General features: G+C 39.3%; 1 long non-coding RNA gene across 1 annotated transcript; it reads right to left on the reverse strand.

The window, feature by feature from the left end:
- Positions 1 to 12,496: 12,496 nt before the first annotated feature.
- Positions 12,497 to 19,265, reverse strand: LOC150056443 (uncharacterized). Its single transcript, XR_016537330.1, has 3 exons — positions 19,172 to 19,265; positions 13,600 to 13,651; positions 12,497 to 12,804 (listed from the first exon to the last, which is right to left on the reverse strand). It is a non-coding gene; the product is annotated as an uncharacterized LOC150056443 (long non-coding RNA).
- Between the last annotated feature and the right edge of the window lie 5,531 nt (positions 19,266 to 24,796).

A 24,796-nucleotide genomic window follows, 5' to 3' on the forward strand; every position in this document is an offset into this window, starting at 1 on the left:
TAGTAATACAGGCATGAGCCTCCAGTACCCAGATCTGTCTGTAGTCATATTTTTAAAGATCAAAATAAGTCTATAATCAAGACAAGAAAATCACATGCAAATTCAAATGTTTCCTGTAAAGTTTTATTGGAACACAATCATGCTCACTCTTTCATGTAGTCTGGTTGCCTTACATTACTGTTAACAGTGGGCTTCATATCACTAGTTTTCCACTAATGTTTCAGAATTCTATCCTGGACCTACAATTGCCACTTAGCAACTGCTTTTGTACAATAGCCTCTGTTTACTAACGCACCAGGTGCATGCTAGTCCTCCTTTGGAAAATGTTTCTAACAACATACATTTCAGCTGGCCACTTGGAAGGGCATGTGTTTTTTGTTGTTTGTTTGGAGCTGTTTACGTGTTTTACACAATAGGCAGACAATTGAATACAACATCTGGGCTTGGAATGCCATGAACTTGAAGTGGAGGAAGAGCTACGTTCAAGTAGTGCATGCCCTGGGCCAAGGCAGGGTACCAACTCAGATCCTTGGGAAAAGGGGGCTTCGATGGCTGTGTGAGTTCTTCCCATGGCCTCACCAAGCCCCAACCGCAGCCCCTCTCCTTTGTTTCCCAGCCTGTGAACACAGCTCTCCCTCCCTCCCTCCCTTCCTCCCCCCTCCTTCACCTTCCTCCCCCCCCCCACCCGCCGCCGTGGCGCGGCTTTGAGCGTCCGGTTGCCGGGCAACCGCCAGAAAGGCAGCTCGCGCGTCTCGGCTGGGACGCACGGGCGGCCCCCCCCCCTCCCAGCCAGTCTGCGCCCTGGAGCCCCGTGACCCGATTTCTCCCCATCCATTGTTCTAAGGAGCACAAAAGGGCGCCCACATCAGGCCCTTCTTGGGACCCGAGCTTTGGAGAGCGTTTGCGGGCTGGGGATGCGCACCGCGGCGGGCCGAGCGCCCCGCCGTCCCCCGGAGTCACTTTGCCCACCCACCTTCCGCCTGCGTGCGGTTCAGCCCGGCTCTCCGGCTTGCCTTCGGCGGGTATGAGATCACTGTCCTCAGTACCCACGCCCCCCGTCCAACGGTGAGCGCCGCACCGCGCACCTCCCGTCGCAGGCCTACTCAGTCATCTCTTCTTATCTCTCCCGAGCGTCAGCCCTTCCTCCCCACCCCCGCCCCATCCGCCAACCAGGACTGCTCTGTGGCCATGGAATTCACACTGGAGAACCGAGGGGCAAGTGTTCTGTGGCGTCTGCCAATCTCTCAAGAGTCCTGGGAGCTCTCCACTGCGCCCCGGTCCTCCAGTCTGGTGTAGAAAGGGGTCACATTGAACTCGCCATCCTCTATTCCGCGATCCAGGGCTAGGCTTTGTGTTTGCGTTGTCGAAGTTCCGTGGTGAATTGGGAAAACACCTTTTTAAAATTTTTGCCTAGGAGCAATGGCATATAAAAGCTGAAAGAGATCTCTTGCCAAAAGAAAGGCACCCAGAGTGTGAGTTCCTTTTTCCTCAACAGTGTAACACGGACCAAAAAAAAAAAGCTTTGTGTCAGCTGTTTAATCTCACATTTTACATTTGCTGATGCAGAAGTAAGTGTAAGTAATGCAGGCCTCATTAGCCTTTTTTTAAATTTCTTAAATAGTACTACTAATGTGAAATGACTGCTGTTCCCTTAGGGTTCCCTAGTGTGGACTATACTTACATCGCCATCCACAGACCAGAGGTGGGAGCGCAGTGCTTGCCCTGGTGGGATTCTATGTGCATCTACAACATCTTATCATCTCCCAGTATTATTTCTTCTTCCTCCTCCTCCTCCTCCTCCTCCTTCTCATTATCAGTATTCTTTCTTTTGGTCGATGGTGAAGCTTGAACTCAAGGCCTGAGCGCTATCCCTGAGCTCTTTTGCTCGGGACTCCTCTGCCTGAACTGGCTTCAAACCGCAATCCTAAAAATCTCAGCCTCCTGAATACTTTAGGATTACAGGCTTGAGCCACCCAGCTACTTGTATTACTTGTAGCACTTATTACCTAACCCCCCCCCCCCAAAATAAAAGCTGTTAAATCCTTGGCACAAGGAAGTAGGGTAGGTCGTAAGAGAGATTTAAACTGCATATTTTAATAATACAGAACCCATATTATGAAGGAGACAAAAAGAAAGCCAAAAAAAAAAATCTATGCTATCTGTTGCTTGCTTTGGGTTTTTGTTTGGGGGTAGTATACAAGTTTAAATTCAAAACCTTGCAATTGCTAAGTAGATACCACTTGAGCCACTCCACCCAACCCATTTCGTAGTGGTAGTTTTCTTGTCATAGGATCTTGCTTTATGTCTGATGTGTAGCTGGGATGACAAGGCCATGTCCAGCCATTGATAGAGATGGAGTCACCTGATTTGGGGGGGGGAGGGGAGACTGGCCTATAACCATCATCCTCAGATTGCAGCATCTAAGTAGCTAGTTTTACAGGCTTGAGCTAATGCTCCAGGCCTGTTTAAACTTTCTTAAGTAAGCTATATCAAACTCTGTTTCACATAAATCATTTATGCCAGATTGGTGGACAAATATTTATCAATCACAGGCACGAGTCCATCAGAACAGAGGTCTTGGCCAGTAGCCTGCATGAAAGTGAACTAGAAGATCCTTGTTCTGAGGGCTCCTAGATTATAGCCCAGTGTTAGTCAATTGGGTGGGTAAAAGGGAAGTTCTGGAGGTAAAACACTGTCTTTTTCTTAAGATATTTATTATTTGGCTAAAAAATACAAATAAGCTGGGTACTACTGTAATCCTAACTACTCAGAAAGCTGAGACCTGGAGGCTCACAGTTCAAAACCATCCCAGGCCTCCATCTCCAATTAACCAGCAAAAAGTTAGACTGGAGATGTGGTTCAAGTGAGTACCAGCCATGAGCCAAGAACATGAAGCAAGGGCACAAGGCTGCGTTCAAGACCTGGTACTGGCAATAAATAAATACATAAAATATATAAATAAAGCTAGTACAAATGAAATAACCTCTGTTTTCAAGGTACTATGTGAAGTTATTTCTCTTCTCTTTTTTTCCCCTTGTGGTTTATCCCCTGTTGTTGCTGTATCTGATTGTGATACCTGGTGTACTGTATGTGTATGTATACATATATATTTGAATTAGGGAAGGGAAAGAGAAAAACAAGATGACGAGACAAAGGACAAAGGGTAAACCAATATAACAGTGATATATTCACAAGACAATATTTTGGAAATGAACTTTACAACTTGGGAGGAAGTGGAGGGAGAAAAACATGGGAAGAGGTAACAATGCTCAAGAAGTAATGTACTCACTACCTTAGGAATGTAACTGTAACTCCTCTATACATCACTGGGATAATAAGGTTTTTTTTAGAAAGAAATGACCTCAAGTACTAGGAGATAATAAGATTAACTCTCTTAAAGCTTGAATGTAAGAATAATGGCTAACCATTCACAAAAACCTAACAAAATTATTGTTGTTACTAATTATCTCCATTTTACATACACATAAACTTAAAGAAACATTAGAGCCTTCTTTATCTGGCTTTTTTTACATTTGATTTTTTTGGTCTCTCTCATATGCAGTCCAGGATGGTTCTGATCTCACCTTCCTTACAAATACTGGAATTACAGACATGAGCTGCATTCAGTTTTTATTTATGTAGGCTACATAGAAAAAGGAGGTATTTATTAATTGTCTGCAATGTTTCCAGACATGGTAGGTCATGAATACAAATGACCATACTTTAGAAATAGGAATGAACTGCCATGTATAGTCCAAATAAGATAAAGAAAAGATAGAAGCACCTAGGCCAAAGACTATAGGAAGAAAGCTAGAATCATGGTAATAAGTAGTTTCAGTGACCTAGCAAACACAAAACCAGAATAAGCAGATTTTGCAGAAAAAATAAAAAAGAATGCAAGTTTATGGAGGAATCTTTGGGAGGAGGGGCTGCAAATCTTAACCACAGACCAAAGGTGACAGTTGGGTAATAAGGCCTTTAAGACCAGCAGATGAAGAAATTAAGTGATGTAAGAGGCACTTGGGAAAGAGTCTTGGCCACTGCTGTATGTGGTATGTGAGACAGAAAAGTCGAAATTGGTGGAGGTTTCAATGATAAAAGTACAGAAGTTTCTTTCTTTTTCCTTTTTTTTTTTCAGATCCAAGATCAGGAGTTAAACCTGGCCTCTGCTGCTTTGCTATACCAACTGAGCCACTCCTCCAACTCCAGAAGTTTATTATTTAAAAAAAAAAGAAAAAAGGAAAAGTAGACTACATGGCTTAGCTCAGCAATACAAAGTACATAACTCTCCTTTGAGTAGTTTACTGACAGAGAATTTGAGCTAATAAGTAAATATTAAAGTACTTTCTATTATGTTCAACAGTTCCTAGAATACAGTAGAAGCTAAGAGAATATTCATTGACTGGCTGCCTAAATAAATCAAGGAACAAAGATTTGTGTAAATCCTAAACTGTCATTTGAATTCATGTTTCAGTTTCTGCCCTGGTAACTAAAGATGTCCAAGACACAGAAGTGCACTGGCAAGAAGCAGGAGACAGATTTGTGCCCTAGTTCTTTATGTTACTTAAGTATAATGCCTTAAGAAGGTCATTCACAAAAATCCAAATTTTACAAATGTATATTCACATAAAGTATTTGAAGAAAACTAAATGAAGCATTTTGCACTGAGCACAGCTTGGTAATTTTCTCTCAAGGTTATAAAAATGCATCTTGCTAAAATAATGGCATTCGCAAGGAAGTGGATGAATCTAGAGTGAATCATGTTGAGTGAGACAAGTCAGGACCTAAGGATCAAAAGACGCATGGTATCCTTAATATGTGGCTATTAAATCCAAAGAGTACAAGAGCGAGGACTCAATAACTGCATACCCAAAGCTATGGGCATGGTAATGGAATTATAAACATAACTATATAGACATAAAAACCTATGACTCTATAGACATAATGTTTTATTTCATAAATTAATATGTTTCTATGACATACAAACCCTCAGCCTAATTGTGATTAAGTTCTAAATACTAAGTCCCAGTGATTGTAAATAGAGATTCCCTCCTTGAACACTTGTATGGTAAACTTGTCATTTAAAATATGATGTAAAAATCAATGTTAATAAATTCTTTTAAAAAATTCATCTTGCTAACTGGTGAAGGAGATAGCCATAGTATTTCTAGGTTCTTTTTCTATAAGAATCCTGGCAATTTGTATAAATCTGGAGGGACTCTCCCATTCATTTGGATTGCCATGATTTCACACTCAGGGAAATTTCTTCAAGAATCAGTTTCTTTGGCAACCTCATGCCCATAATCAACTTAGTATCAATAGGAGCTACACAAACATGTCAGCAGGAGAATAGGCCTCTTTGGGCAATGGGGGAAAGAAGTTGTCTTCTTTTACTACTGAAAATAAATACAGGAAACACAGAAGATTGGGCTGGGAGTTTGGCCTAGAAGTAAGAGTGCTTGCCTAGCATGCACAAAGACCTGAGTTTGATTCCTTGATACTACATACTTAGAAAAAGCCAGAAATGGGGCTGTGGCTCAAAAGGTAGAGCACTAGCCTTGAGAAAGCCCATAGACAGTGCTCAGGCTCTGAGTTCAAGCCCCAGGACTGGCAAAAAAAATCTCACAGAACATTACCACACTTGTCACATGTAGTGGAATAAGTCAAAAATAAAACTAAAACCTCCTCCATAAAATAAATGGTTTTGTGTGTGTGTCAAAGGCATTTTTGAGGTTATGAAATTAGCTCTAGCTTTAAGTATCATACATATATATATTCTAAAATGAAAATATATTGAATTTTTCCATATATTTTCCTTCTTAGGAAAATGGAACATCATTTTAGAAAAAAACAGCTGAACAGAAATGCTGTAGCGATTATGTAAACAATAAAAGGCATAAATAGAAATTTTAGCAAATTGTACGAGTGACCAATCCCATTATGCTCCACCTTTCACATTTATTGTACTTGTAAAATCTAGAATGCTTTGATTCACAGTTATCTGTACTCTGCTCTTTGGTTGTAGCTTGTGGATCAACAACAGCATCACCTGGGAGTCAGGTAATTTCCAACATCTCCCAACCCTCAGCAAATTTTCTACACCAAAACCTTGACAAGATCCCTAAGTAGCTTTTACTTTACCACTGGAAAAGGCTTTCTCTCGTCAACAGAATCCATCCTGTAGACAAAATGTTCAGAAATAATTTGCTCATTTTTTTTTCCAGTCCTGGGCTTGAGCTCTGGGCCTGAGCCCTGTCCTTGGACTTTCTCAAAGCTAGAGCTCTACCACTTGAGCCTCAGTACCACGTCCGGCTTTTTTCTATGTATATGTGGTACCGAGGAATCGAACCCAGGTCTTTGTGTGTGCTAGGCAAGCACTCTACCACTCTACTACTAGGCCAAACTACCAGCCCTAATTTGCTCATTTTAAAGACAGTTTTCCTTACTAAATCAATTACAGAAATAATAGCCATGCCTCTCAAAAAATGAGATCATTCTCTCCCACCTGGAAAATGAAAAATAAAATATATAGTACGTTATCATTCTTATGAGAAGATGCCAGCAGATGCCTGATCGGTGAGACTTGTTTCTGATGGCAAGCTGAGAACTCCTCCATCCATCCACAGTCTCTTGATTCAGCTTTCCTGTGACCAAATGCTCACTTCTGAAAGATGGCTGAGGTTAAGAGTGCAATCTGGCTACAGAAAGGAGTAAGCTCACTGACCCATGCTGGCCTCTGACACTGACCTCATTAGCTAACCAAATGAGCTAACCACCCACAATATCAGAAACTATTTGATTAAGCCAATGCATAAGAACCAACGAAAGATCGATTATACAGTTGCCTCAATTTTGATCGTTCTTACTTTACAACAATGTGAGGAGTCCTAAGCTGATCCTTTGCCATCTGAGAGACTTAAAAACAACAAAAAGTTCTTCTCTTTGATCTTTCCAGTCTTTCAAAGTACTTAAGGAATTGTAATTACAAATTGGAGGAGGGGTATTATTTTATGATCATTTCCACTACTAAATTCATTAAAGGCAGAAATCTTCTCCCTCTAGTTTATTTATTTATTCAGTGCCTTAGAGCCTGAGTACTGTCCTTGGGCTTTCTGAAGGCTAGCGCTCTACCAGCTGAGCCACAGGACCACTTCTGGCTTTTTATGTGTATGTGGTATCAAGGAATCGAACTCAGGCCTTCACGCATGCTAGGCAAGCACTCTACCACTAGGCCATACTCCCAGCCCTCCCTCTGGTTTATTTATACTCAACATTTAACAAAATCCCCACTGCTGAGTAGGAGTTCACAAACTATTGATAGCATTCAATAAATATTACCCTATTATATCAAGCATTAGATACCAAAATGTGCCTTACTCTTCTGAATCTCAGATTCTAAAAGGAAAGATAAATTTGTACTAATTATTAACATTGTAGTCACTATTTCAGGTACATTGTACACATTAACTCATTAAGTCCAACAGCACCTCTTAGAAGTAAACATAAGCATCTCCAATCCTCAGAGTAGAAACTGAAGCATAGAGGAGTGAAATATCTTGCCAAAGTCCACACATCCAGTATTGGATAGACCTGTATGTGACCAAAGGCAGCTTGGTTTCAGAAGCCATGTTTGGGATTGAACCCACAGCCTTGCACATTTTAGGCTACTGTTACATCTCCAACCCTGACTATGCGCATCTCCAGCCTTTAACTTCTCTTGCCTTTAACTTTAAACTGCTGGGCAGACTCTGTATGCTTAATATAGCACTCTGATAGGCCAAATGAGAGATATACACAGAGTCTAAGGAAGCAGGGAAGGGAACAGCTAGCTGTAACCTAGCCTATGCTCACTTCAAACTAATAACAACAACAAAAAAAATGTATGTTTGCCACTGGAAAAGAATTCCTTCAGGAATACTGGACAGAAGACTCAGAACAGCCCAGTGGTTCCCTGTGGGTTGAAGTCAATCTTCCTTCAGTTTGTTCATTTCAAGCCCTGGTAGAAATAGACATCCTAATCCAATAAAAACACATATTAACCTTCACCGGGAGCCTGATGCACAAAACCGGGCTCTGGCTTTAATGGTTTAATGTACTCAGAGGAAGTTGAAACAGGATATCAATGACATCCAGATTCCGAATGTAGGACATAACAGTATAATCACTTACCCAGGCACAATACACATAACTGTTTTCCATCTCTGTCATCTCTACCTTGATTTTCCCTTCCTCCCCCTTTTAGGGAGGAAAGGACCCATCTCCTCTGGTCATAATATACATCAGGGTCTTTCAAGTGGAATCACTTCCTTTAATTCCTGATAGGTTATGAGTGTGACCTCCGGTTCCGCTTCATGTGTTTCAAGCTGAGATAGCATCACAACTCACATTTCCTTTGCAGGGCTCCACAAAAATACATAAGTATGTAGATTACATACAAATATACTTTTTCTCAAAGTAATTCAATAGGACTTGAAATTGGAAGGAAATGATACTTTGAAGCACAGTTTTTTTTTTTTTAACGATTTCATTCAACTAGTTAACTTCTACAGGATAATAATGCCATTTAATTCACGTGGTATTGGAGGTATCTCTAATTAGCTCTTTGGCCACTGAGTTGATAAAAACAGGGACCTTTCTATAAGACAAGTTACAGGCAGAAAAATAAAACTTCCACTAAATTAGAAGTTACTTGATAGGGGCTTTGAAAAATCTCTGATTTTGGATAACCATAACATTCAATATTTTCTTTATGTTTGCCCTTTCTTATTCTCCTTATAATTAGGAAGTATTTGATTTAGAAAAATACTTCTTGTAGGGATTCTACTTACCTCTTGCACTTCTCTCTCCTATCCTTTTCTCTCCCAAACTCTTTGCTTTGCAGTTTTCACTATTTGCTGGCATTACTCACCAATACAAAAGAATCCTGTCCATCACCACCCCCTCCACTCCACCACATTCATATGCAAAGAGTAAAAACAAATAATACAAGATATTTTTGTATGTGTCATTCATTTATTTGCATTCTTTACTTTCTGAATATATTATCATAGAACTTGGTCACTCTTTAGGAAATACTACTTGTAACTCAATATTAAGAAATCTCCATGATCTCTAGTGATTTAAAAATACATCATTTTAGGGCCAGGAGTTTGGCCTAGTGGTAGAGTGCTTGCCTAGCATGCACAAAGACCCGGGTTTGATTCCTTGGTACCACATATGTAGCAAAAAGCCAGAAGTGGTGCTGTGGCTCAAGTGGTAGAGCCCTAGCCTTGAGAAAGTCCAAGGACAGTGCTCAGGCCCTGAGCCCAAGCCCAGGACTGGCCAAAAAAAAAAAAATACATCATTTTAGCCGGGCATGGTGGCTCACGCCTGAAATCATAGCTACTCAGGAGGCTGAGATCTGAGGATCAAGGTTCAAAGCCAGCCTGGGCACAAAAGGACCTGAGATTCATTTCCAATTAACCTCTAGAAAACGGGAAGTAGGGCTTGGCTCAAGGGTAGGGTGCTAAAGAGCTCAGGAACAGCACCCAGGCCCAGGGATAGCACAGTAGCCTTGAGCTGAAGAGCTCAGGGACAGAACCCAGGCTGAGTTCAAGTACTACGACCCCCAAAAAACAATAAAAATACAAATATATCATTTTCTACCCAGATCAAATGAACTGGTATGAAGACTAATAATTACTGTGTTCTCTCCTTTTTTAGCACCATTCTTTGCAGTGATCTGGGTAAAAGTCATTTAAGAGCACAGGTGAGCATAGAAATGGGCCATTTTTATTAGAAAACCATTCTATTTCTCACATTTGTTCTTCATAGCTAATCAGCAAAAACTTAGATCTTTTTCGCCAGTCTTGAGGCTTGAACTCAAGGCCTAGGTACTGTCCCTGAGCCTCTTTGTACTCAAGGCTAGCGCTCTACCACTTGAGCCACAGAACCACTTCCAGCATTTTCTGGTGCTTTATTGGAGATAAGGGCTGGTCTCTAACTGCAATCCTTGGATCTCTGCCTCCTAACTAACCAGAATTACAGGCATGAGCCACCAGGGCCAAGCAGAAACATAGATCTTTTAACTTGGTGTGAATAAGTAATCACTTACATGTGACTTCAGCTTCATACAAGCATTATTTTCAATGTACAGCCACTATGGCACAAAAATGAATATAATAAAACATATAATAGTAGAAATATGAATGTAATCATACAATGTTTCATTATTGATTTCATGCTGAATGGCATGGTCCAAATGTATTTTTTTTTTGCCAGCCTGGGGCTTGAACTCAGGGCCTGAGCACTGTCCTTGGACTTTCTCAAGACTAGAGCTCTACCACTTGAGCCACAGCACCACTTCCAGCTTTCTTTGTGTATGTGGTGTGGAGGAATCAACCCAGAGCTTCATGAATACTAGGGAAGCACTCTACCACTAGGTCAAACTCCCAGCCCTGGTCCAAATGTATTTTATATTAGAAATACCCACTTCCTAAATTTTATAATCAATTAATGCTTGCTAATAAGAATAATTGTGAGGTCTAGAGGCTGTGAACCAGAGTGCCTTGCCTAGCAAGCAAAAGGCCCTGAGTTTAAACTCCAGCACTACCAAAATAAATAAATAATCCTGAGCTAACTAAAGTTTCTATGCCCAACTACTAACAGTATCTGGCTGTTTTACTTGTGAAATATCACAAGATATTTCCTTTATGTCCAGAGAAAGTGTGAATGGAGTAAGTCCAGTTGAGTAATTGGACTGAAATGATGTGTAGCACTGTCTAAAGCAAGTTAGCAAATTTTCTGTTAACAATGCTTCTAAACATACTAACTTATAATATCAAATATAATTGATTTGACATACATGCTGTAACAATAGAAATTGAAGTAGAAGCTAACTTCTGTCACAGATCTTGTGCATTGTCACTGTTCAAAACAAAATCTCTTTCAACAAAATGCCCACATCCGAGGAGGGATGTTGAAATGCCAAGTGATTTGTAATTCCTAATAATAAGCTTTGTTTTGTTGTCTTTTTTGCCAATTAACATCCTTCGAAGCCTTAATGATCCTTATAATTAAATTATAACTCAAAATGAGAAGTTTCTGGGAATATATGATAATAGAAATATAGACTTGGTTTAAAATCAAAGTAACCAAATTTAAAGACAAATGGCCAGACATACCTGAAATTAAGGAAGCCTGGACCAGAAACAAGAAGTGTTTCTGAAAGAGAAATGAGTTGAAGATGTGTGAGAGGGCAGAGAACCACACCCCAGGGGCCAAGGTCAAGATTAATTCACTTTCTAACTAAGACAGATGAGAATCATTGTACAGGAGCCCAAGGAGATGAGAGCCATGCATCAAGCCCTGATGCCTATGGATCTCAAATGCTGTGAGCGGCTGCTGAAAAGCCATCAATTCTGTTTCATAGGGGCAGTCTTAATGACCAACGAGCAGAGTTTCATGTAATCACATAGTTCAGACTGGGCGCAGTTTGTGCCTTTGGATGAAAAGGAAATGTCAAACTGAAAAGCATGACAAGTTTCCCAATCTGGATTCACCATTTACATATTTTAAAAAGGCAAAGGAAATGTTAAATGTGGAGTTAGTGTGAGTGTATGAATATGGGTACATGTGGGCAGTCAGCCTCAGGCTAAAGGTATTGTGGGATTTCCCACTGCTAGACAAAGCAAATGAGCCATACTCTTCTAGTAAGTGGCAAGCCCTTCAGTTTAAAGTCAGGGAACAAAAGAAAGAACTGATCTTTCTCCCCCCTCTATCCTTTAAAAAGGCCAGAAGAAAATGTCCTGCAGTATCGTGGGGCAGGAGGCAAGCTCCAGGATGCTCATCCTGGTCAGGCCCATCCTAACACATCAATCCATTAGAATTTCTAGACCTAGTGTTTTCTCCCTAGATACTTAATTTAACACACCTACCAGACATAGATCAGAATCTCTTGATAGTATGTGTTATCCACAAATCAAAATAGTTGGCAACATAACGACACTAGCTCCATCTAGCAGTCTCCACTATAGCTTGCTCTGGTCCATCATCTGCAATGCTGAGAATGCATATCATTTTGGAATGGTAAACAAATAGTGAAAATTCAGATCACAGAGGGACTGATCAGTCAAAAGAAGAGCTGAGGAATGACAGGATAGGAAGAGATTGGAAAGCCTAACCAGATGTGCCTGAAGGAGCCTGAAAGAAAGAAAAATCTTGCACAAAGCAGAGTCCATTACAGTCCACTGCACAATCCTTGTTCCTGTGTTTGGAATACCAACTGAACAAGATCCTAAGAAGGAAAGCTTTTAAAATAATTTTTCTGGCTGTAACCACCATGTGTTGCTTATAGTGAGAAAAAAAAGCCAAGTGAAAAGACAAATAGTCTGCATATTCCACATATTCCAATTAAAGATTCCCACTACAATTTGTTTGTCCTATATTTTATACACAGGAATCGAGGACAATATAACTCCTTCCTTTAAAAACAAGTAGGTTTTTTTTTTCTCCTTCTGGCCACCACAGCAAAACACAATTGTAACCCTGACGTTCCTGATGGGCCCCATTGAGCCCACAGCCGCCCCTTCCTCAGAGCTCTGGGAGCTTCCTCCACACAGTGTGTGCTCTGAGAGTTCACTTTGACTTTGCCTGTTTATAGCACTGTGGGGGAGGAAGAAACAAAGCAATTGTGAAGCTTGTTAAGAGGCTGTTCATATGATATTAAAGGTGACCTTGCCACTTCCAGTTCTATTTATTCCACTTCCTTCCAAACCGGGGCAAATCCTTCCTTTCAGGACAAGAGCACCGCTCTGTGGATACAGTCTGTGGGAACAGAGAAAAGTTCAAGCCCTCAGAGGTTATTCATTACCCAAGTCTGGAAATATAGTATTTCCCATTCACACACATGCCAGGCCTATAAATCACGGCTACCTGATAGAAGGAGAGAGACTTTGGTTAAAAAGCCCTTTTTTGTTGTTATTTACTACAATAAAAAGCATTTGCTTTTCAATGAAGTTTAATTTTTGCCATACTGGGGAACTTAGGGAGGAAAAAAAAAAAAACTACCACTCTCCTAGATATCATTTATACATAAAAAGATTAATAACAGAAATAGTACAATTCATACAGTGAAGATTCTCCATATTTACCTAAGAATTTGTTTTGTGAACCCCCCAAGTGTCTAAAAGTGCATCACAGTTCACAATTTGGTATCAACTATCAGTGGTTCATGTTATTGTTACATTCTTTAGGACGCAAAGACATTTCCTAAAGAACCAAAAATGCCATGTATTGCTAAGTATTGTAGGACGTCTAGGTTGTGCCAAGTAGGGACAGAAATGCCTTACCAAGACTTAACCTTGATTACTTTGTTCAGTTTAATAGCTTCCTCACTGACAGTGACACCATCAACATGCATGGGGTTTCTGCTCTAAGTGTGTAAATTAATGTGCGTTGTTTAAACTCTTAAAATCCTCTACTGGAATAATTTTTTTTTATTTTGTCCCTCGCAGCGTCTGGATAATACACCTCTCTTCAATTTTGGGGCATATGTGCTTTTACACCAAATAAAACTGTTGGTAACGGTGAAAGAACTGGAAACTGATCAGAAGAGCTTACTCCTTTGCATAGGTCTTCATCAAGCTCCTTCTTGGTTACCATTCCAATCTACCTAGAAGGTATAAATACTAGTGTTACATAGCACAATGGGGTATAGTTCACAATAATCTATTATATGCTTTATAAACAACTGGAAGAGAATGGCACCAGGACCCCAAACAAAGAAATGAGATTGAAAGGCTAATCAAACCAGGTGCTGGTGGTTCATACTTGTAATCCTAGCTCTCAGGAGGCTGAGATCTGATGATCATAATTCAAAGCCAGCTTGGGCAGGAAAGCCTGTGAGGCTCTATCTCCAATTAACCACCAAGAAAAACAGAAGTGGCACTGTAGCTCAAAGTGTTAAAGCCTTCTAGTCTTGATCAAAAACAGCTCTTAGCTGGGAGCAGTAGCTCATGCTTGTAATCCTAGCTACTTAGAAGGCTGAGATCTGAGGATTTCAGTTCAGAGACAGCCTGAGTGCTATGGGTGGAGCAGTAGCCGTGAGCTGATGAGCTAAGGGACAGCGCCCAGGCGGAGCTCAAGCCCCATGACCCATTAAAAAAACAAAAAAATTAAACAAGCCAGGTACCAATAGCTCATGGCTGTAATCCTAGCTACTCATGAGGCTGAGTTCTGAAGATTGTAGTTCAAAGCCATCCTGGGCGCTAAAGTCTGTGAGACTCCTATCTCCAATTAACCAGCAGAAAACCACCAGAAAAGTGCTGTGGCTTAAGTGGGAGAGTGCTAGAAAACTCAGAAACAGTGCTCAGGCCTAGAGTTCAAGCCCCATGACTAACAAAAAAATAATAGTAATGAGATGAATTTCTGCCCTTAAATAGTCCAAAATCGAATGAGGAACATAATGTATATATAATGTCACATATTATATATAAACATTATACGTCTATAAATCTAACAATTATCTGAATCTAATCCAGATAATTATAATATATAAATATGTAGTTATATGTGTAATATCTACTGTATATCTAAATATGCATGTTTACATATAAATATGCATTTATATATACTTCTATTTTATATATTGTACATTTATATATATTACCTAACATAGGAAAGAGTGTGAGGAAAGCCACAGAGATAAACAAGTTGCTATTAGGGCACACAGAGGAATGGACAAACCCTCCTGACTGAGTGATTAAACTGAACATCTCAATAACATCACTGAAAGAGGCTTAAAAAGGTGAGCCTTTGTTCAAAAAGAAATGTATTTGTTACTTTACTTATGTAACTGTAACCCCTCTGTACAACACCTTTGCAATAATTTTTTAAGCTGAGTCTTGAAGAGTTGAGACCTTAGGGATAAAGAAAAAATATTCAAATAATGAGAAAACATGAAAAAAAAACAAGAATTTAAGGTAGTATATACAGTAGGTTAAGGAGAGAAATAGCAAGGGTTCCTATTTGGCAAAAGTACAGATGATCTGAAGTGGAGAAAGTTGAAAGGGACACTTATCTTGAATAAAATTAACATGCTAAAACACTCAAGACATTATTTTTTTTCTTCAGGCTGTCAGGCATGGTTTCTAGATATAGTTAGCCACCTATGTCCCCCTCCTAGTAGTTTACCTTTGATCATGTGCTATTGAACATTTCTTTCTTTACTCATTTTTCCCAATAGTAAGCAAAACTCTAAGGATAAAAAAAAATTTAAAGCAAATCAGAACAGGCTTTAATCATCATTACAGAGGGACTCGAAGTAAAACCAAGCAGACTAGGAGAAACAAGGAGCAGAGTGTGGGGGTAGGACAAGCTTTAAGTACAGTTGAGGAATGAGAGTTTCTTGGAATGTAGTTGAGGCCGACTAACTTATTTGAGTTTTATGGTGTCACACCTTCAGATAAAGCTGGTGATAAGGCTGGGATTGGATTACCTGAGAAGATTCCAGGGAGGAGAATTCTGGGAAGGTTCCCCCAGGGGGAGGGTACTCAGAGGGCCCTGCCCTCTGAATTATGAGAACAAAGCAGAGTTCCATCATTTGAGTAACTTTAAAGGGATATAAATGGTTGAGGGGCATCATGGTCTAGGGAACATTTTGTACTGAAGTTTTTGTATCTATCCCTACTACTCCCTTGGAATATATTCCTGGAAGGGGATGATAAACTGGGTGTTTAACAGTTCATGGCTATAGTCGCAGCTACTTAGGAGGCAGAGGGTAGCCCAGGTAAAGATACTAACAACACCTTGTTTCAAAAGCAAAATAAAAATGAAAGGGCACAGGAGAGGTGCACCTCTCAATCGGTAGGGCACCTACTTAGATGTGCAAGACCCTGGGCTCACCCTGCACTGAGGTGGGAGGATGGGAGACTTCATCAGATAATCCTATAAGGCTGTATAGTATGACTCTGAGTGAAAGGACCTCCAGGATATAGAAACAAAAACCATATAATGAGTGATTGTTGTCCTTAATGTACTATGTTATCTCTCATCTCTTTTGCTGTCCCTTGGCTATCTCATATTGTTACAGTATTTCATATTGTTATTTGATATATTGTATATATACGCATTTGGTTATTTGAAATCGGATAGGGAAGGGGGGAAAACAAGATGAGGGGCGGGAGTGGTGGGAGGGAAATGGGGACCAAGACATGAGAAAGGGTATCAATGTATGTGAAGCGATGCACCCTTTATCTGGTGAATATAATGTAACTATAAATTACAATAAAGATATATGTATATGTATATATGAATACAGGTAACCCTCTAGTCTTGATGAACCAAGGAAACTCCTCAGGTTCAGAAGCAGGCCTGGTTCTCCTTTTTTTTTTTTTGTGGGTCATGGGGCTTGAACTCTGGGTTTGGGTTCTGTCCCTTAGCTCTGCAGTTCAAGGCTACCACCCTACCCCTTGAGCCACAGTCCCACTTCCGGTTTTCTACTAGTTAATTGGAGATAAAGTCTCTTGGTCTTTAGTGCCTGGGCTGGCTTTAAACCGCCATCCTCAGACCTCAGCCTCCTGAGTAGCTAGGGTTACAGGCGTGAGCCATTGCGCCCAGCTTAGAAGCTTTTGTTTTTGTTTTTGTTTTGCCAGTCCTGGGGCTTGAACTCAGAGCCTGAGCACTGTCCTTGGACTTCCTGAAGGCCAGAGCTCTACCACTTGAGCCACCGCATCACTTCCGACTTTTTCTATGAATTTGGTACTGAGGAATCAAACCTGGGTCGAACTCCCGGATAATGGTTCTCCTTATTTGCCCAGAACTTGGTGGTCATTTTAAATCTCTATCAATTTGATAGATCCAAAAAAAGTATGGAGTGGTCATTCTAATTTTAACTATTTGTTACTAGCCATTTAGCCAACATATAAGATCCTTTAAAATGATTAGTAAGAAGTAAATCAAAACCAACAGGCCAGGTTCATTTCCATTTTGTGTCCTAAAATGAGATTGTAAAACTATTCATCCAGAAACTACATCTCCAGGAAAACAGGGAAAGGTGGCTTGATTTTCCTATTGATTGCGTCTACCATCATCTTTGTTCTTTGTATGACTGGGAACAGCTGGCCTTTGAAAATTGACCATGCAGTAATGCATTGTACCAGAACTCCAGTTCTATGTCTTATCCTGGGCTCTTTGAACCTTGACCTGTTCTTTCAGCTCTTTGAAGCCTCATTAAAATTTATTTCTCTCTAAAGGCATGTATAATAGTTTGCTTCAAATAGGTCTGTATCTTTCCCTTCTACTAAGTTATAAGTTTCTTTGAGATGACTTTGTGTTACCAAGTTATCTCCAATAGCTAACATGATGCCTTCAATATTCTTTAATGGAAATAACTGTAACAGTACAAATATATAAATATATATTGACATCCTTCTCTTTAAAATTATTTTCTTTTGTCATCCCTGGAATCTCTCACATCTCAAGAAAACTCTCCAACATGAAAATAAGATTAAAAAATATATATCCCAATTAAATATTACAATGAATTAACTACTATTCTTAATATATAAGTAATACTTAAAGGGGATATTTCCTTCTTTCTAGAAACTCTCCTCTTCATGGGCAGCTGTTGTTGAGTAATCAAACTACTTTTTATGCTAGTGGTCACAAAAATGTACTTTGAGCATGTGTGGAAATACCTCACAATGAAACCTATCAATTTGTAAAATTAATATGGTTGAATAATTATAGTTTTATATTCAAAATTAAATATGGTTTAATATGTACAGACAATTTTTTTCTTTTGATTCACAAACTCAGATTTTTTTACATCTTTAAGGGGTATTCTTTTAGATTAAAGTATTTTCTAATTCATGCTATATTTCTCCACTGAAAAGGTTTACCTCTACTGAGCACAGGATTTCTGAAACAGAACCTTAATAACATATTTAGCAAAGGAATAGTCGCCAGCTGACTAGCTATTGATTTAATGTTCCATCATTTCCATGGTTCAATCATACCTACCATGGGGAATCAGTTAGAGTATCTTCAATGAACCAATAAATGAGCAATTTCCCCTACTGAAGGGACATGTTTCATGTGTGGCAGAGGCATACATAACTTATCACAAACAATGTGAGAACTAAGTGCTGCATTGATTTACTTTGGATCTTCTAATCTTGTGTTTTCAGTAATGGTTTATTTCTCTAATTGACACTCACTAGACACCACTTTCTGTTTAAATATCTGAGCATGTGATCTATCTCTGTTGAGGTCAGGGACCGTGTCCTATAAATATACTTTATCATTTTTGAGAAGATATATTAGGTAGTTGGCATATATTTGTCATATTAAAATTAAGTGTTAATGCAAAAAAAAAAAAAGGCCAGAGTTTGTTGCGTGCCTGTGGGTCTCAAAAATAAGAGCCCATTAGCACTGCCTGAGGATCTTTAATAAAAACATCCAGGACTCAAAATATTTTTTAAGGGCTAGGAATTTGGCCTAGTGGTAGAGTGCTTGCCTAGTATGCACGAAGACTCAGGTTTGATTACTCGGTACCATATACTTAGAAAAAGCCAGAAGTGGTGCTGAGGCTCAAGTGGTAGAGTTCTAGCCTTGAGAAAAATCCAAGGACAGTGCTCAGGCCCTGAGCTTAAGGCCAGGACTGGCAAAAAAAAAAAAGAAACTAATACTAATGCCAGTAATAGAAATCTATATTGAACTATAAATGGCAAATCTATGACTGTCTTAGAGAAATTGATTTTAAGTAAGTTGAATTCAAAAGATAAAATATGTTATGCTTCATGAAACAACTCTCTAGACCTGATCATTCTTAGTGCTATCATTTTGGCACCTGACAGAAAGTAAATTTCAATATATATAAAAACCACTCTGCTAAGACCAGACAGCAAATATGACTGTAGTTGACCATGTACCAACACTTGGCTTCAAGGAGGGACCAATCACAAGTCATCAGTTCACGCTCCATACTTTGTGGTGGCCCTTAGTGTTTGGGCAAGAAACTTGTTACTCAACTTTGCCTTCTACTCATTGTAAAATCAAAGGTGGCAGGAACTTCAAACCACAGGCTCAAGTTCCTAACCAGTTTTGCAGACAATTCTTAAGAGGTTGAAGTCAAAAATAGTTGTTCCTTTGCTCTAAGATATGAGATTATGAATATAAAATAGGGACATACTCATCTATCTACCTAAATGGCCTCTTCCTCAAGTACATGCTGGATCTGACTCAGCCTTGGAGAGCATATTGGAGAGTTAGTGAGTTGGTAGTAAGGAGGAAGTGACAAAGGGAAACTTGAGGGCTGGTGGCAACAGCAGAAGTGGTGTTGTGGTATATTATGTGGTAGGGGGTGATGCCATAGTCATGGCATACTGTCACTGTCACATCTCCTAGTGATAGGTGCCTTGTTCACTACATGTTTGTATGGGATCCATCCAAGAGTCAGGCAGACCAAACCTGCTGATTTAAATGTGATTGAAGATATAGAATAAAGTAACGTGGATTATGTTGACTTGTGAAAAAAAGTTCCGAGTTCATATTTCTCTAATTTCTTCTACCTCCTACATACAAACACCCGCATTGAAATTATTAGGGTGCTTGTTGAGGCTGCAGACTTCTGAAAATCTGCACCAACATATCTGAAATGTGAAGCTACTTGATATTCCATACTGACTTCATGCAAGGATAAAGAAACCTTGAGATGGAACCCCTTACAAAAAGATACGGGCCTTAAGTAATAGCAGTAAGAGCAGTAGCAATGACAAATGAATATGCAAATTTGAAGAAAAGCAGGAAAGAAGGCCTGTGGGCTTTTTTAAGTAAGAAAAATTAAAACTCTAAGTTTATGCTGGGTGCCCATGGCTCACACCTGTAATCTTAGCTACTCAAGAGGCTGAGCTCTCAGGATTGTGGTTCAAAGCCAGCTCAGGCTGAAAAGTCCCGGTGACATTCTTAGCTCCAACTAACCACCATTAAAACCAGAAGTGGCCACTGTTACTCAAAGTATAGAGTGCTGCCCTTGAGCAAAAGAGCTTAGGCCACCGCCCAGGCCCTGTGTTCAAGCCCCATGACTGAAAAGGAAAAACAAAACAAAAAACTCTTCCGTTTAGGGAAGGCATTAGGAAGCACATGGCACTTCAGAGTTTTTCTTAAAACAGAAACATATGTACTACAGTAATTTGTGTTCTGTGTAAATATCTGAGATGATTTTTAAAAGAATGGAGAGGAGTTCAGCAAGGAATGGGAAGAACAATAGGAGGAACCAACATAAGCAATAATGTATGCTAACTGCAATTAGTACCATCTCTGGAATTTGCTCTTAACATGAATCCTCAAGAGCCTTAGGGACAGGGAGAAAGTGAACCTTAGAATTCTAGGTACACAGGAGGCTGAGGTCTGAGGATCACTGTTCAAAGCCAGTGGGGCATGGGTTCTCTTTCTAGCCAACTAATTCCAACTTACATTTATTGAGCCTAGTGATTTCCTTTGTAAATTTTCTCTGATTCCATGCCGTATAGAAAACATACTTATCAACTATGTTATTTCTCATTTCTTTTGCTGTCCCTTGATTATTCTCATATTGTTACAGTATCTTACCTTGTTATCTGGTATATTGTATATACGTTTATATGTTTATTTGAAATAGGAAAGGGAAGGGAGAAACAAAAGGAGGGGAGCAGGTGGGGGAAGGGAAATGGGGAAAAAAACATGAGGTTAACCCTTCTATTAATTACAATAAAAAATACATGAAAAAAAAAACATGAGAAGGTTATAAATGTTTGTGAAGAATTGCACCTTCTATCTGGTGAATATAACTGTAACTCTCTATTAAATACAATTTTAAAAATAAATATTAAAAAGAGAAAAAAGAAAACATACTTAACAAATAACTAAGTAAATAATAATAATAATAATAATAATAATAATAATAATAAACACTACGCTGCTTTAAAGGAATAGAAATGTCACTTTGAAAGGCATCCAAAAAATAAGGTGGAGTGATTTGGAGAAGGGTACAGAAAATAGATAAATGGTAGATTTATCAATCCAAATAGATGAATAGACAGAATCATAGATAAACTAATACATGAATTTAATAAATGTCCACAACAGAATCCAAAAATTGGGTATATGTATCATCCGCCATTTATTTATTTATTTACTTACTTACTTATTTATTTTGCCAGTACTGGCTTAGACTCAGGACCTGAGCCCTGTTCTTGGGCTGTCTCAAGGCTAGAGTGCTACCACTTGAGATACAGCACCACTTTTTCTATGTATGTAGTTTGTAGGAATCAAATCTGGGTCTTTGTGCTTGCTGGGCAAACACTCTACGACAAGGCCAAACACTGGCCCCCAAAATTTTTTTGACTTTTCTGTTAAAAATATTTTTCTAATAAAATGAAGGAGAAATATTCTGCTTCTGCAGGTCTTATGGAGCTGGAGCAAGGAGTTGGAGCAAGTTTCACTTCGCTTGCCTGGGTTTCACTTTGCTCAGTTATTAGAGAATCAAATCAATTAATTGTCAAGATTCTCAAATTCTCTTATTCCCAGTACTGTACCTTTCCACAGAGACCACCATGGAAATAATCATCTAACCTCCTGGGACTTAGCTCTGCTAAAAGAGGTAGTTAATCTTCCTTACAGATGATCTAACTCGGAATCAGATGGAGTTACACTACCTCTGTCTATGGCTCTAGAGCAGGTGCTGACAAGTCAGACCTTGAAATTTGTTTTGAAACTGACCACCTGTTACTGTGATTGTGTGGCTGTTTTCCTGGCTTATGGGATTTTGCTTCAGCTGTTGTTCTCAGGCGAGAGTTTATTTCCTCTAAGGAATCATCCAGTTCACTTACCCTAAACTTAGCATTTGTGTGCAAAGATCTTCCGGAGACTGAGTCAACTAGGCAAATCTGAATAGTCTTGTCAAAGATTTAGTTGTCCACAAATGAGCAACAAACCTTAAGGCTAACACCTAGAATCCTCTTTTAAAACTTTTGCTACATGTAAGTATCTCTTTGAATTTTTCCTTCTGGAAGAAAGAGTTGAGGGATCAGATTTATAGTTCTTCCTGGATGTTTTCCTGAGTCAATTCTGGATGTTATGCTGAGTCAGTACACCCCTGGAATTCACTGCTTCCCTTAAAACTCTTGTGCCCAAGGGAGGGAGGTAAATATGATCAGAGTGTATTATATGCATTTATGAAAATATCACAATGAAACTCACCAAAGTTCTGCACCAAAAGTTAGGCTTGAGCAAAAAGCTCAGGGACAGTGCCCAGACCCTGAGTGAGGTCAAGCCACAGACTGGCACAAAAACAAAAGTTTAAAAAAATTCTTATGCCTGTGAATTTTTACTACAAATTAAAGCTTAAAAAAGACTTAGGGCTGGGAGTTTGACTTAGTGGTAGAATGGTTGGCCTAGCAGTACAAAGGCTTGGGTTTGATTCCTCAGTACCACGTACATAGAAAAACCCAGAAGTGGTGCTGTGGTTCAAGTGGTAGAGCTCTAGTCTTGAGAAAGCCTAAGGACAGTGCTCAGGCCCTAAGTTCAAGCCCCAGGCCTGGCAAAAAAAAAAAAAAAAGAATTGATGTGTAAATTTTGGGACTAGGATGGACATCATTGATTCATCTTTTCATTTTAAAATTGAAGAAAGTGAAACTCAGTAATACTATTTTAAGAGACTTGAGGAGTGTCATAAACCTATTAAGGACTAAGCTAGAAATCTAGATATTACAAGTATACTTACACAAAGGGAAAGTAATAAAAGAAGCTTCAACAAGTATATGAACATTATGCCATTTTCTTTTTTTTAAAATTGATGTTCTAGTTTTCTACTGCAGCCTAACAGAAAACCAAGTGGCTTCAAACAACCATTAATTACTATCTATAGTAAAGCTCTGTGAAAAAGAATACTAAGGCTCCTTTGGGTGGTATTCATTTGGGGTTTCTCATGCATTTGCAGTCAGATGGTGGCTACAACTGAATGTAAAAGATGACATGTTTGATGCTTGAGTTGCCCTCTTCTTCTCTTCTTCTTCTTCTTCACTAGTCCTGGGGCTTGAACTCAGGGCCTGAGCACTGTTCTTGGACTTTTTTTTCCTCAAGGCTAGCACTCTGCCACTTAAGCCACAGCACCACATTCATCTTTTCTAGGTATGTGGTACCCAGGAATTGAACCCAGACCCTTGTGCATGCTAGGCAAGCACTCTACCACTAGGCCAAACTCCCAGCCAGATTTCTTTAATGGCACTGACTTTCTGCGGAACAAATGTCCCAGGTGGTCATAGCAAGGCCTCTTATGACCAATCTTGGAAGTTCAGCAACATTACATCTGCTATGTTGCTATTGACTATAAAGGAGGAACCTAGATACAAGGGAGAAAGACTATAGCAGTTTTTAAAAAGCATAATTAGAAGGCATAGCTCACCAAGGACAGTCTTTGGAGACTGTTTGCTATACGATCATCACTCCCCTTTAGAGATTAGGGTTTTTTTGCATTTATTTTGCAAACAAAATGTGAACAGTCATTCTTAAACCTATAGTCTGTGCTAGGGAAAAGGATGGGATGAACAAAACAATGCAGAATTAAAACAACAACAACAACTAAATTCAGCTCTATCAATTATTTATTACTGTGATACTACAAACAAGTAATTTAATTATTTTGAATCTCAGGTTCCTCATGTTTGCAAGAAGAATAACTTCTATTTCAAGGTATTGTCTATAAAAATTAAATAATATGCATTACACATATGATAGTTACTTAGTACATTCTGCTTACCTTTAGCCATCTCCGAAATCCAAACCTCTATGCAATCATTCTTTGATCACATGTTTGGATATCTCTGTTGGACCATATTCTATGCCAAGAGGTTATGATACAAGCATTAATAAAACAGGTTCTCTTTCAAGGAGTTTATGTCCTGATGAAGACAAAACACAAACCCAGTACGTACTGCAGTGAGAGAGGCAGATGACATACTTAACATGGGAGCACAAAGAAGCAAGCAGGCTACTTTATATCGGAGTCCTCAGGAAAGGTTCCTTAAGGAAGAGAATGCCTGAGTGGCATCATAAAAATAGGACTGGGAGTATAGCCTAGTAATAAAGTGCTTCCCTAACACACAATGCCCTGGTTCAATCTCCTGAAACACAAAAATAGGTTTTTTTTAATTGTATTTTATTTCAAGGTTATGTATAGAGGGATTACAGCTACATTCGCCATTACTTCTCGAACATTGGTACCCCTTCTCATGTTTTTGTCTCTCTTTCCCTTCCCTATTTCAAATAAACAAATAAATGAATATACAATATACCAGGTAACAAAGTCAGACACAGTAACCACATAAAAATATGTTTTTAAGTAGCAGTTTGCTATACTTATAAGGTGGTAAGAGGAGAATCAACAGAGCAGAATTAGCATTTGCAAAAACATAGCAGCATAAATTATCATTAAGAAGTGAAAGCAGCTTTAGACTGAGAGTGAGGGTACATGGTCCTCTCTCAACAACAGAACAAAACAAGACAAACAACTGAAGTTGTTACTCAACAACTTGAAGTCCCCATCTCTTCCTGATCATAACTTTACACTTCTAGAAGAAAAGGGTGCCTTATGAAGGTAGTAGAAACTTTCACAGGCCTGACATAGATAAAGATGCTAGAAATTAAAATGGAAAACTTTTTTTTTTGTCAGTTATGGGGCTTAAACTCTGGTCAAGCTTAGGGCTAGCACTCTACCCTTTGAGCCACAGCCCCACTAATGGTTTTCTGGTGGTTCATTGGAGATAAGAGTCTCAAGGAC

Source organism: Megascapheus bottae, chromosome 12 (genome assembly GCF_031878675.1).
Source record: "Megascapheus bottae isolate mThoBot1 chromosome 12, mThoBot2.hap1, whole genome shotgun sequence".
Lineage (NCBI taxonomy): Eukaryota > Metazoa > Chordata > Mammalia > Rodentia > Geomyidae > Megascapheus > Megascapheus bottae.